The sequence below is a fragment of the Mobula birostris genome, chromosome 11, assembly GCF_030028105.1.
Source record: "Mobula birostris isolate sMobBir1 chromosome 11, sMobBir1.hap1, whole genome shotgun sequence".
In the NCBI taxonomy this organism is placed as follows: domain Eukaryota; kingdom Metazoa; phylum Chordata; class Chondrichthyes; order Myliobatiformes; family Myliobatidae; genus Mobula; species Mobula birostris.
In genome coordinates this window covers 77827067-77842211 of record NC_092380.1, presented here as the reverse complement: position 1 = coordinate 77842211, position 15145 = coordinate 77827067, and the positions used below count along the sequence as shown (strand labels likewise).

Below are 15145 nucleotides of genomic sequence, written 5' to 3'. Positions count from 1 at the left end.
GGTCGTTCCTCGCTCTCGGACTCAGGCCCTGCCACTTTGATATGCTCTCAGGCCAGGGACACACTGCCTCGATTCAGCTCGTACCCGACCTTTCCAATCGGGTCCAGTGGTTAAATCAGTCAAACATAAGCTCCCACCACCTCAACTCTGCCTCATCTCAGGTTCTCCACTTCGAATTGCCTCCAAGTCCGCTCCAGCAAGGCCCAAACATTGGCTCATTCCCCGCTCTCAGACCCAGGTCACACCACTGCGTTTCTGCCATAAACGTCATGCAGCAATTGTCCTGCACCTTCCGGACTTCAGTTCACACCGCAAAAATGCCAAGTTGTGCAGGCAGTTCAAGAGCTCAACTCTGAAAAGGAAATCGATTGCTGCGATCGTGTTTGAGCAAAAGGGTGATTAATAAAGTAATTAGTAGTTTTGTTTGCTGCCAGCAAGTCATCACTGTGCTTCATCAGTGCCATCTTAAACTGGCATGGTATTGCAGGAAGGAGCAAGGATAGAAGATTGGCTGACTGGCAGGAGGCAAAGAGTGGGAACAAAGAGGGTATATTCTGATTGGTTGCCGTTGACTAGTGTAATTTGCAGCCAAAGGTGCATCTACTAAATAATAACTTGAGGGGAGTGAATACTTATGCAATCAACTATTTTGTGTTTATATTTATAATTAATTTAGATCACTTTGTAGAGATCTGTTTTCACTTTGATATGAGTCTTGTTCTGTTGATCAGTGTCAAGAAAGCCAAATTAAATCCACTGTGATTCAATGTTGTAAAACAATAAAACGTGAAAATTTCCAAGGGGGGTGAATAGTTTTTATAGGCACTGTAGTGTTGAGGAATCAGGAAGTCTGTAGAAGGACTTGGATAGATTCAGAGGCTGTGCAAAGAAGTGGCAGACAGAATGTAGTGGAGGGAAATTTAAGATAAATAATACTTTGGTAGAAGGAATAAAGGCATAGACTACTTTCTAAATGGGGAGAAAATTCAAAACTCAGAGGTGTAAATGGACTTGGAAGTCTTTGTGCAGGACTCTCTAAAGGTTAATTTGAAGGTTGAGTAGGTGGTAAGGAAGGCAAACGCAATATTAGCATTCATTTCAAGAGAACAGAATATAAGAGCAAGGATGTGATGCTGAGGCTCTTTAAGGCATTGGTTAGACTACACTTGGAGTATTGTGAGCAATACTCTTATCTAAGAAAAATGTGCTTACATTGGAGAGGGTCAAGAGGAAGTTCATGAGAATGATTTTGGTAATGAATGGGTTAACATATGAGGAGTGTTTGATGACTGGGCCCATACTCACTAGAGTTCAGAAGAATGAAGGGGAACCTCATTGAAACCTATCAAGTATTGAAAAGCCATGATAGTGTGGACATGATGTTTCCTGTAGTGGAGGAGTCAAGGACTGGAAAGCACAGCTTCAGAATAGAGGAACATCCACTTAGAACAGAGATGAGAGGGAATTCATTTAGCCAGAGGGTAGGGAAACAGTGGAATTCATTACTACGGACGGCTGTGGAGGCCAAGTCATTGAGTATATTTAAAGTGGAGGTTAATAGTACAACACTTTCATTCCTGTACGTACCGCCCATTTCAGATTTGTACCTATGTTACTGGAATTTAAATTCTTATCCCTTCCTAACCTCTCCTGCATGCTCCTTCCTTTTACTATATTATACACAGTGGGCTCTAGTTAATTAGGACACGTCAGTGCCAGTATATTTTGGCCCAATTAAGTTGCTGCTCCAATTAGCTGAAGTTTCATGGAAATAGTTAAAAAGGTATAAAAAGTCAAACTGGGAAGCAAATGGTATATTTACATGAAATACAGAACAAATTAGAACACTACCAATACCACTATAGTACAATAAAACTGTGTATTGGTTCTTAATAATTATCGATGGAGGAATTCATCCAGTGTACACAAAGAACAAAATCAGCGCAGGCACCTTCTGCAGGTAATCCCCCTGCTGTACTCAGCCCCCTGCTGTACTCACCGTACTCACTGATTGTGTAGCCGAGTTTCCATCAAACTCAATATATAAGTTTGCTGATGACACAACAATTGTAGGCCATATCTCGGGTAATGATGAGTTTGAGTACAGAGAGGAAATTAAGAACCTGGTGGCATGGTGCAACGACAATAACCTGTCCCTCAACGTCAGCAAGATGAAGGAATTGGTTGTTGACTTCAGAAGGAGTAGTGGACCGCACGACCCAATTTACGTCGGTGGTGCGCAAGTGGAACAGGTCAAAAGCTTCAGGTTCCTCAGGGTCAATATCACAAATGACCTGACTTGGTCCAACCAAGCAGAGTTCACTGCCAAGAAGGCCCACCAGCGCCTTTACTTCCTGAGAAAGCTAAAGAAATTTGGCCTGTCCCCTAAAACCCTCACTAATTTTTATAGATGCACCGTAGAAAGCATTCTTCTAGGGTGCATCACAACCTGGTATAGAAGTTGTCCTGTCCAAGACCGAAAGAAGCTGCAGAAGATCGTGAACACGGTGCAGCACATCACACAAACCAATCTTCCGTTCTTGGACTCACTTTACACTGCATGCTGTCGGAGCAGTGCTGCCAGGATAATCAAGGACACGACCCACCCAGCCAACACACTTTTCATCCCTCTTCCCTCCAGGAGAAGGCTCAGGAGCTTGAAGACTCGTACGGCCAGATTTGGGAACAGCTTTTTTCAAACTGTGATAAGACTGCTGAACGGATCCTGACCCGGATCTGGGCCGTACCCTCCAAATATATGGACCTGCCTCTCAGTTTTTTTGCACTACCTTACTTTTCCATTTTTCTATTTATAATTTAACTTTTAAATATTTACTAATTTTTACTATTTAAAATATTTTTAATATTTAATGTTTGTAATCCAGGGAGCGGGAAGTGCAGAATCAAATATCGCTGTGATGATTGTACGTTCTAGTATCAATTCTTTGGCGACAGTAAAGTATAATGGACTGCCTTCATACAATGCTATCAACGATTTCAACCTCAAAATCTTCATTTTCATGTTAACATTCAAATTGATTGTCAATACTTTCAAATTCTTCATAGTTTCTAAATTGTTGAAGTAGTGAAATCGTTTCATTTTCACTACTGGCTGTTTCTGGTATCTCCAAGCCTAAATATTTGAAACCGCAGTTTAGAATTGTCATTAAGAATTGTCTTACGGCATATTTCTCGCCAACTGTCAGTGACAAAAATCACACACAAAATGCTGGTGAACGCAGCAGGACAGGCAGCATCTATAGGAAGAGGTACAGTCGACGTATCGGGCTGAGACCCTTCGTCAGGACTAACTGAAAGAAGAGATAGTAAGAGATTTGAAAATGGGAGGGGGAGATCCGAAATGATAGGAGAAGATAGGAGGGGGAGGGATGGAGCTAAGAGCTGGAAAGTTGATTGGCAAAAGGGATACAAGGCTGGAGAAGGGAAACGATCATGGGGCGGGAGGCGGGAGAAAGAAAGGGGGAAGGGGATGGGCAAGGAGTTATAGTGAGAGGGACAGAGGGAGGAAAAGAAAGGGGAAAGAAAAAATAATAGATAGATAAATAGATAAATGAATAAATAAGGGATGGGGTACGAAGGGGAGGTGAGGCATTAACGGAAGTAGGAGAAGTCGATGTTCATGCCATCAGGTTGGAGGCTACCCAGATGGAATATAAGGTGTTGTTCCTCCAACCTGAGTGTGGCTTCATCTTGACAGTAGAGAAGGCCGTGGATAGACATATCAGAATGGGAATGGGAAGTGGAATTAAAGTGTGTTGCCACTGGGAGATCCTGCTTTCTCTGGCGGACAGAGCATAGGTGTTCAGTGAGACAGTCTCCCAGCCTGCGTTGGGTCTCGCCAATATATAGAAGGCCACGTCGGGAGCACCGGACGCAGTATATCACCCCAGCCAACTGACAGGTGAAGTGTCGCCTCACCTGGAAGGACTGTCTGGGGCCCTGAATGGTGGTGAGGGAGGAAGTGTAAGGGCATGTGTAGCACTTGTTCTGCTTACACGGATAAATGCCAGGAGGGAGATCAGTGGGAAGGGATGGGGGGGACGAATGGACAAGGGAGTTGCATAGGGAGTGATCCCTGTGGAAAGCAGGAGGGATAGGGAAAGATGTGCTTAGCTCTTTCCACCCTGTCTCTTGCAAAAATGCCATCCCCTTCTCGCAATTCCTCCGTCTCCGCCGCATCTGCTCTCAGGATGAGGCTTTTCATTCCAGGACGAAGGAGATGTCATCCTTTTTTAAAGAAAGGAGTTTCCCTTCGTCCACCATCAACTCTGCTCTCAAACGCACCTCTCCCATTTCACACACATCTGCTCTCACTCCATCCTCCCGCCACCCCACTAGGAATAGGGTTCCCCTTGTCCTCACCTACCACCCCACCAGCATCCGAGTCCAACATATAATTCTCCGTAACTTCCGCCACCTCCAGCGAGATCTTACCACTAGACACATCTTTCTCTCCCCCCTTTTTCTGCTTTCCGCAGGGATCGCTCCGTACGCAACTCCCTTGTCCATTCGTCCCCCCCATCCCTCTCCACTGATCTCCCTCCTGGCACTTATCCTTGTAAGCGGAACAAGTGCTACACATGCCCTTACATTTCCTCCCTTACCACCATTCAGGGCCCCAGACAGTCCTTCCAGGTGAGCCAACACTTCACCTGTGAGTCGACTGGGGTGATATACTGCGTCCGGTGCTCCCGATGTGGCCTTCTATATATTGGCGAGACCCGACGCAGGCTAGAAGACTGTTTCGCTGAACGCTTATGCTCTGTCCGCCAGAGAAAGCAGGATCTCCCAGTGGCCACACATTCTAATTCCACGTCCCATTCCCATTCTGATATGTCTATCCACGGCCTCCTCTACTGTAAAGATGAAGCCACACTCAGGATGGAGGAACAACACCTTATATTCCATCTGGGTAGCCTCCAACCTGATGGCATGAACATCAACTTCTCTAACTTGCATTAATGCCCCACCTCCCCCTCATACCCCATCTGTTACTTATTTTTTCTTCTTTCCCCCTTTTTTCTCTCTTTTTTCTCCCTCTGTCCCTCTCACTATAACTCCTTGCCTATCCTCTGGGTTCCCCCCCACCTTTCTTTCTCTCTAGGTCTCCCATCCCATGATCCTCCCCCTCCTGTCCTCTCCTATCATTTCGGATCTCCTCCTCCCCCTCCCACTTTCAAATCTCTTACTCTCTCTTTTTTTTTAGTATAATTTTTATTGAGTTTTCAAAGTGAATATATGAAAAGATAATGTCTACCCTCCCGCCTGGATATACATCCTACCTAAAAAGTAAAGAAAGAAAGAAGAAAAAAAAAGGAGAACCGCCTGGATATTGGAAGGTTTCCACATGCTCCATGGGATTCAAAATAAATTTAGTATATTTATTTATTACTTTCCCCAAGGGACCAAGATCTTTATCATAGGAGCAACTAAATATGCCATCCTATCTTTTGTATATAAGGGCGCCAAATATTCAAAAATGTTTCATATTTATCTCTTAAATTATAAGTAATTTTTTCGAGTGGAATAGAACTAGCCATTTCATTATTCCAACGATTCATACTTAAATACGAATCAGATTTCCAAGTAACTGCTCTAGCCTTCTTAGCTACTGCCAATGCAATTTTTATAAATTCTTTCTGATATTTATTCAATTTAAGTTTTGGTTTTATCCCTTCAATATCACCTAGTAGAAGTAATACAGGGTTATGTGGAAATTGAGTTCCAGTAATTTGTTCCAATAAGACTCTTAAATTTATCCAAAAAGGTTGAATTTTAGAACAAGACCAAGAAGAATGTAAGAAAGTACCAATTTCTTGATTACACCGAAAGCATTGATCAGATAAATTTGAATTTAATCTATTTATTTTTGTGGTGTAATATATAATTGGTGTAAAAAATTATATTGTACTAATCTAAGTCGAACGTTTATTGTATTTGTCATACTGTCAAGACACAGTCTTGACCAATTTGTTTCATCAATATTAATATTCAGATCCATTTCCCAATTTTGTTTTGACTTGTGGATTCCTTGTTTAATGGTCTGTCTTTGAATCAAATTATACATACAAGAAATAATTCTTTTAATTTTTCCTTTTTGAATTAAAATTTCAATTTCATTGGGTTTTGGCAAAAACATTGTTTGACCCAGTTTGCCTTTTAAGTAAGCCCTCAATTGAAGGTAACAAAAGAAAGTGTTATTTGATATTTTATGTTTATTCATTAGTTGTTCAAATGACATGAATATACCTCGTTCATAACAGTCTCCTATAGATCTAATCCCTTTTTGGTACCAATTATATAAAAGTTGATTATCCATTGTAAAAGGAATAAGTTGTTTTGGAACAAAGGTCTCCTTGCTAATAAAGATTTCTTTATTTCATTATCAACATTTATCTTATTCCATAGATCCATCAAATGTTTTAATATAGGAGATTCTTTCTTTTCCCGTATCCATTTAGATTCCCATTTATATATAAAATCTTCAGGTATATTTTCTCCTATCTTATCTAATTCTATTCTAATCCATGTCGGTTTTCGATCACCAAAGAAAGATGCAATAAATCTAAGTTGATTTGCTTTATAATAATTCTTAAAGTTTGGAAGTTGTAACCCTCCTAACTCAAATTTACATGTCAATTTTTCCAATGATATTCTTGACATCTTACCTTTCCAAAGAAATTTTCTCACACATTTATTTAACTCTTGAAAAAATTTCTGTGGCAATTGTATTGGTAATGTTTGAAACAAATACTGTAATCTAGGAAATATATTCATTTTTACAACATTGACTCTACCCACTAATGTTATTGGTAGTATCATCCATTTGTCAAGATCTTCTTGAATTTTTTTCAATAGTGGTAAATAATTAAATTTATATAAATTCTTTAAATCATTATCAAGTCTTATACCTAAATACTTTATGCCATTTACCGGCCATCTAAATTGGGTTGCTAATCGACATTGGCTATAGTCTCCTTTAGTAAGAGGTAAAATTTCACTTTTATCCCAATTTATTTTATACCTGGATACTTTCCCATATTCATCAAATCTAGAAGATAATTTATGTAACGAATGCTGTAGGTTTGTTAAGTAAATCAAAACATCACCAGCAAAAAGATTAATTTTATATTCCTCCTGATTAACTCTAAAACCCATAATATCTGGATCAATTCTAATTAGTTCTGCTAATGGCTCTATTGCCAGTACAAATAAAGCAGGTGATAATGGACAACCTTGTCTAGTTGACCTTTTTAACTGGAATGGTGTTGAAATTTGAGTATTTGTCACTACTTTAGCATTAGGGTTAGTATTTAAAGTTTTAATCCAGTTTATAAAAGATGTTCCTATCCCATATTTTTGTAATACTTTAAATAAAAAATCCCATTCCAATCTATCAAACGCTTTTTCTGCATCCAAGGCTACTACTATACTCATCTCCTCCCTTTTTTGTGCCAAATGAATTATACTGAGTAGCTGAGTTACATTATCTGCCAATTGTCTATTTTAATAAATCCTGTTTGATCCATACGTATTAATTTTGATAAATATTTAGATAATCTATTCGATAAAATTTTTGCTATTATTTTATAATCCGTGTTCAACAAAGAAATATGCCTGTATGATGCTGGTTTTAAAGGATCTCTGTCTTTTTTTGGCAATACTATTACAATCGCTGTTGAAAAAGATTCTGGGAATTTATGTATTTTTTCTGCTTGACGTATTAACTTCATAAAGGGAGGAAATAATAAATCTTTACACTTTTTATAAAATTCAGGTGGAAAACCATCCTCTCCTGGAGATTTATTACTTTGCAGTGATCCTAAAGCTTCTTCAACCTCTTTTAATGTAAAAAGCATATCTAATCCCTTCTGTTCTTCCAAATTCAATTTTGGAAGAGTTACTTGTGATAAAAACCTTTCTATCTCATTAACATCATTTTGTGATTCTGATTGATATAATTCAGAATAGAAACTTTTGAAGGTTTCATTAATTTCTAAAGGTTTATAAGTAATTTTATTTGCACTTGTTCTAATTGCATTTATCGTTTTGGAAGCTTGTTCTGTTTTCAACTGCAAAGCAAGAATTTTATGTGCTCTCTCACCTAACTCATAATACCTTTGCTTAGTTCTTATGATTGCTTTTTCCATTCTGTATGTCTGAAGCGTATTATATTGTAACTTCTTATTGACAAGTTGCCTTCGTTTTTCTTCTGTCATATGTCTTTGAGATTCTTTTTCTAATTTTGTAATCTCTTTTTCCAATTGATCCAGTTCTGCCATATATTATTTCTTAATTTTAGATGTATAACTTATTATCTGACCCCTCAAATATGCTTTCATCGCATCGCATAGTATAAATTTATCATCCACTGAATGAGAGTTTGTATCCAAAAAAATTGAATCTGCTTTTTCATAAAATCTCAAAAATCTTGACGTTTTAATAATGTTGAATTAAATCTCCATCTATAAGCTACTTCTTCCTTATCAGTCATTATTATTGTCATTAATAGAGGAAAATGATCTGACAATATTCTTGCTTTATTTTCCCTCTGTGTTGAATATGCATTGATAATAGGAAAAGATCTATCCTTGAATAAGTTTTGTGTCTATTAGAATAGAATGAATAGTCTCTTTCTTTAGGATTAATTCTTCTCCATATATCAATCAAATTTAAATCTTTCATCAATGATAGTTAGTTTTACTACCTTCGATTTTGTGACAGCCTTAGTTGATCTATCTAAGACTGGGTCTAAGCAAAAATTAAAATCTCCTCCTATTAATATTTTTTCATGTGCATCAGCCAAATTCAAAAAAGCTTCTTGTATGAATTTTGCATCATTTTCATTTGGTGTATAAATATTCATGGAAGTCCATAATTCAGAAAAAAGCTGACAGTGTATAATCACATATCTCCCCGCAGAATCGGTTATTACATTTTGTATTCTAATTGGTAACGTTTTATTAATCAAAATTGCTACTCCCCTTGCTTTTGAATTAAATGAAGCTGCAACAACACTACCCACCCAATCTCTCTTTAATTTCTGATGTTCTGTTTCTGTTAAATGCATTTCCTATAAGAAGGCTAAATCTACCTTCATTTTCTTAATATGTGTTAAGATTCTTTTTTCTTTTCACTGGTCCATTAAGCCCATTAACATTAAAACTCAAAAAAATTCAATAAATTAGTCATTATTCTTAACAAAGTTACTCCAATCTAACTCAACTCTCATAGTTCCTTGGGGAATCTCTTTGAACTTCACCATGTTGCTATGTGTTTCCCTCCCAATCATCCAGGCAAAAAGAAAGAAATAAAAGATAGATATGATACAAAAAAAGAAATAACAAAATACCCCCCTCCTAATGTTGTGAATGAAAAGATACACAACACTACCCCCCTCCATTTTGCGGGTCGTGGCTATTGCCACGCTTGCACACATGAATAATGTAGCGATTGGTCAGTATTTCTTCCAGCTCCCCGTAACAAAAAAATTGTGTGTATATATATATATATAAAATAATGTCACTATTCCCAGCTAATATTCCTCAAATTTTCCCCTCCCTCATATAATTAATAATATATTTATATATTCATCTGTCTTTAAAAATCCAACAGGTCTATTCCTTGATCCAGTCTTTATCTTCAATCCATCTCGCTCCCCTGGGTTTGTTCTTGTATCTGGTGAATATTTAAAGAATCTCGCACAAACTCCTCCGCTTTCCGGTAATCATCAAAAAATCTTTTTTCTCCACCAGCCAAAAAAATCTTCAAGGTTGCAGGATAACGCAATATAAATTGATAACCGTGATCCCATAGGACTTTTTTCACTGGATTAAATTTCTTCCTTCTCTTCAAAAGTTCATAACTTATGTCAAGGTAGAAAAAAATTTTCTTCCCTTCTGTCATCAATGGCCCATTTCTAATCTTGGCAGCTTGAGCAGCTGCCTATAGAATCCTTTCTTTGTCTTGAAATCTTAAACATTTTATTAAAATTGATCGTGGATATTGGTCATCTTATGGTTTTGGTTTTAGAGCTCTATGTGCCCTCTCAATTTCAATTGATCAGTCTTCCTCTTTCATTTGCAAAGTTTCCAGGATCCATCTTTGAAAAAATTCTATTGGATTATCTCCCTCTATACCTTCTTTAAGACCAACAATTTTAATATTATTTCATCTACTAAAATTTTCCAACACGTCTACTTTCTCCAAGAGCCGATTTCTTTCCGTGTTCCAGGCAAGCATATCATTTTCAGTTTTTTCCACTCTATCGTTAATATGCCCCATTGTTCTTTCCATTTTGTCCTGTCTTTTCATAGCTTTATCATAGCACATCTTCATGTCTTTAATCTCTGTTCTTAATTTTCTTAATTCAATTGTTACTTGCAATAAAGCCTCTCTTATGTCTTTGTCACCTCCTTTATTTCCAGTCTCTTCCAGTTCTTCCTCCTCTTCTTCATCCTTATTCTCTGCGGAATCCAATTCTGACTCTGAGTGACTTTCACTTGCAGTGGCCGTCGGTTCTTGTAGTTTGAGTTGTGTCGATTTGCGCATGCGTACTTCTTTGCGCATGCGCATTTCCGGCATCTTCTTCCTAGAGACCGCTACCGCCGCTATTGCTCCCCGTTCTTCTATGCCAGAGATAAAATGCGTCTCCTCCGAAGGAGATCCAACCTGAATCCAAGGCTCCATCGCTGCAGTAGGCCTTTTTTTCTTCCCATCTCACAGCGACTTCACAACAACAGACTTCTTCTGTTGCGGTTTACGAGGCATATCGTAAAGTAGTCTTGCGAAATTTATAAGTAGTTTTCAGAAAGTATTTATTAACTTTGCTTTGTTTAAACGTTACTTTGCTGATTTTTTACGGGAGAGCTGGATTTATACGTCTCAATCCCACGTCATCATGTGATGTCCCCGACTCTCTCTTCTTTCAGTTAGTCCTGATGAAGGGTCTCGGCCTGAAACATCAACAGTACCTCTTCCTAGAGATGCTGCCTGGCCTGCTGCATTCACCAGCATTTTTCGTGTGTGTTGCTTGAATTTGTGTCGACGTGCTCATTAGACATTACCACCAGAGATTTCCGTAGGATTCAAGTAAACAGCTGCTCGATGGTTGCGATTCTGTGCTGGATGAGTCTAAGTTTCTTCACTGAGGATAGTGAGTCACAGAAGGCTTTGGAGGCCAAGTCATGGAACATGGTTCAGTCGAATGTGAAGACACAAGACAGTTGAGGTGCTGGAATCTGGAGCAACAAACAATCTACTGAAGAAACTCAGCACGTCGAGCAGCATCTGTAGGTGGTGGGTGGGTAACAGGAATTGTTGATATTCTGGGCTGAAACCATGCACCAGGTGGATGAAGAAAGTAGATGTATTTGTAAATATAAAAGGGATCAGGGGATGTAGAGAAAAAGCAAGGATGTGGGGATGACATAGAGCATTAGTCATGATCATCCTATTTTCTGTAAGTTAACTTACACTGCTTAAAACCAGCCTGCAGTTTGATAACATGCAGATGGTCCTGAAAGTCATCATGAATGTACCTAAACTTTAATCACGTGACATAGTTTCAAAGAGAGTTCAGACTTCAGGGTTTTTCCAGAGATGTGCTGGAGGTGGTAGAGAAGACAAAGTATATCCATTATGTCATTAATAAGACATAAGAGCAGAACTAGGCGATTCAGCCCATCAAGTCATCTCTACCAAATGGCTGAATTAATGGGCCCGGTGACCCTCCAACCTCACGTATATACAGTTACTGGGAGATTGCAACTATAGATCTGAACACAAGGAGTCATGCCCAAAGATATGGATACAAGAAGTTCACTGACCAAATGGTGAAGGGTAACAAATACATCTTCAAATGTCATATCCCACCATCTGCACTCAGTAAAACTGAGACAGTGCCAATGGCGGTGAGATGCAGCGCGCAGCGGCCACTCCGGTGATGAATATCTGTTATCTGTCAAGTAGGGTGCCGTGCACAATCCTGATTTGATGGAGTCAGACACAAGAGCACGGAGGAACATCTGGTGAAACTTCTGAAAGGCCTGTTTCGCTGCCGCTGCTACTGTGTGATCCAGAATCTCTGGAGGGGAAGGCCCCAAGTCCTCGGATTTGCTTGTTGCTCGGCGGCTGGGGCGGGGTCAAAGCGCCGGCAGAGATGGTGCTCGGTGCTCGGTGCTCGGTGTCAGAGGGCTGGTCAGAAGCTCAAAGTTTTCGGACGGACTCAGAGTCGGCTGTGGTCGGGTGCTTCCAGGGTGCTGCATCGACAAGTTTGCCGCGCTGAAGTTTCATGGCAGGGAGAGTTTCTCCCTTCTACCGTCTGCGTGAGATGATGGGCTATCGGGACTTTGAGACTTTTTTTTTACTGTGCACATGATCTGCTCTTTATCAAATTACAGTATTGCTTTGCACTGTTGTAACTATATGTTATAATTATGTGGTCTTTGTCAGTTTTAGTCTTGGTGTGTCCTGTGTTTCTGTGATATCATACTGGAGGAACATAGTATCATTTCTTAATGCATGCATTTCTAAATGACAATAAACGAGGACTGAGTGTCCTCATAATCTAATCTAATCTAATCCAAAATCGAGTCCCAGTCTAGCTATCAGCTCTAGCAGGGCTTGAACACCATAACAAGTTACAAAACCATGTTGGGCGGCATCACTGACAGCAGCATTTCCCTTCCCGGTGACCTTAACACATTCTATGGAAGTTTTGAACAGAAGGGAATGGGTATGTCACGAGCCTTTTTGACAGTCTCCAGTACACCTGAATCTACAGTCACTGTCATAGACATAGGGTCAAACTTTCGGAAGGTGAACTCATAGAGAGCATTGGGCCCCAGATGATATCCTGCCCGTGTCCTTAGATCCTGCATGGATCAGCTGGCAGGGGTATTTGCAGATATTTTTAACCCCTCTCTGCTTCAGACTGTGGTTCCCTGCTGCTTTAAGAAGACCACTATCATCCTGGTGCCCAAGGAACATTCCTTAATGACTACCACCCAGTAGTTCCGACTTTTACTATCATGAAGTGCTTCAAGAGACTGCTCATGGCAAGCATCAACTCCAGCCTCCCAGACAATCTTGACCCACTGCAATATTCTGACTGCTGAAAGAGGTCTGTGGTGAATGCCATCTCCCTGGCCCTATACTCACCTCTGGAGAATCTGGATAGTAAAGACACCCATATCAGACCATTGTTCATTGACTATAGTGCTGCCTTCAAAACTATCATTCCAAGCAAACTAATCACCAAACCCCAGACCGTGGGAGTTAATGCTTCCCTCTGGAACTACATCCTTGACTTCCTGACCAACAGACCACAACCAGTAAGGATAAACAACAATATCTTTGCCACGATTATTCTATGCACTTGTTCTCCACAAGGTTGTGTCCTCACTTCCTACTCTGCTCCTTGTACATTCATGACTGAGTGGCCAGATTCTGCTCTAACTCCATCCATAAGTTTACAGATGACACCATGTAGTGGGCCATATCACAAATAACGCTGAGTTAGAGTGCAGCAAGGAGATGGAGAGCTTAGTCACATGGTGTCAGCAAAAGAGTTGGTTATTAACTTCAGGGAAGGGGGGCCAACTCACGTACTCCTGCCTACACCAATGGTATTGAGGTTGAACAGGCTGAGAGCTTCAAGTTCTTAAGAAAGAACATTACCACCAGCCTGTCCTGTCCAACCATATTGATATCATGACTAAGAAAGCTCACCAACATCTCTACTTCCACAAGGGCCTAAAGAAATGAGGCACTTCCCCCATCGAGACAAACCAATTTTTAAAGATACACCATCGAAAGCATTCTGTCTGGATGCATAATGGCTTGGTGTGGCAGGTGCTCTGCATGCGACTAGAAAGAAACTGTGGAGAGTTGTGGCACAGCTCAGCACATCACAGAAACCAGCCTCTTCTCTGTGGACTCTGTCTATACTTCTTGCTGCCTCAGTAAGGCAGCCATCACAACCAAAGACACAACCAACCCCAGACTTCTCTGCCCGCCTATCAAGCGGAAAATGCAAAAGCCTGAAAGCACATACCACAAGGCTGAAAGACAGCTATACCACTGTTAACGGGCTCTTAGGTGGACCTCTTGTACAGTAAGATCTGGCAGGTCAAATATGATGATAGAACATAGTATTAATGGTAAGACTCTTGGCAGTGTGGAGGATCAGAGAGATCTTGGTGTCCAAGTCCATAGGACACTCAAAGCTGCTGCGCAGGTTGACTCTGTGGTTAAGAAGGCAAATGGTGCATTGACCTTCATCGATTGTGAGATTGAGTTTAGGAGCCGAGAGGAAATGTTGCAGCTATATAGGACCCTGGTCAGACCCCACTTGGAGTACTGTGCTCAGTTCTGGTCGCCTCACTACAGGAAGGACGTGGAAACCATAGAAAGGGTGCAGAGGAGATTTACAAGGATGTTGCCTGGATTGGGGTGCATGCTTTATGAGGATAGGTTGAATGAACTCGGCCTTTCCTCCTTGGAGTGACGGAGGATGAGAGGTGACCAGATAAAGGTGTATAAGATGATGAGAGGCATTGATCGTGTGGATAGTCAGAGGCTTTTTCCCAGGGCTGAAATGGCTAGCATGAGAGGGCACAGTTTTAAGGTGCTTGGAAGTAGGTACAGAGGAGATATCAAGGATAAGTTTTTTTACGTAAAGAGTGGTGAGTGCGTGGAATAGGCTGCTGGCGATGGTGGTGGAGGCGGATACGATAGGGTCTTTTAAGATACTACTGGACAGGTATATGGAGCTCAGAAAAACAGAGGGCTGTAGGTAACCCTAGGTAATTTCTCAGGTAAGGACATGTTCGAGGGAACGTAGATGATAACTGAATTAGTATTTCTTAAGAAAGTCAATAGTGCATGTGAGGATACAAAGAGGGAATTCACGGATAAATAGAATGCAACTTCGGCATATTGTTGGCCTTCTGCAAAAGCCATTAAAGGTATAGCTTTGAGTCTACCCTTTCCAGAATTACAAATGGTCCCAACCATGCAGCATCCAATGCCCGGAGTCTTAGTTTTAATTATAGTGCATGCAAAAGCCTGTAAACTTCTACAGAAAATGTGACATCTATAGCATGTAGTTTGTCAGACACTC

The 15145-nt window shown here is 40.3% G+C and overlaps 1 long non-coding RNA gene across 6 annotated transcripts in view; it reads left to right on the top strand.

Annotated features, from left to right (window-relative positions):
• Positions 1 to 15145, top strand: part of LOC140205217 (uncharacterized) — a 38875-nt gene that overhangs the window by 8722 nt on the left and 15008 nt on the right. The window lies entirely within an intron of this gene.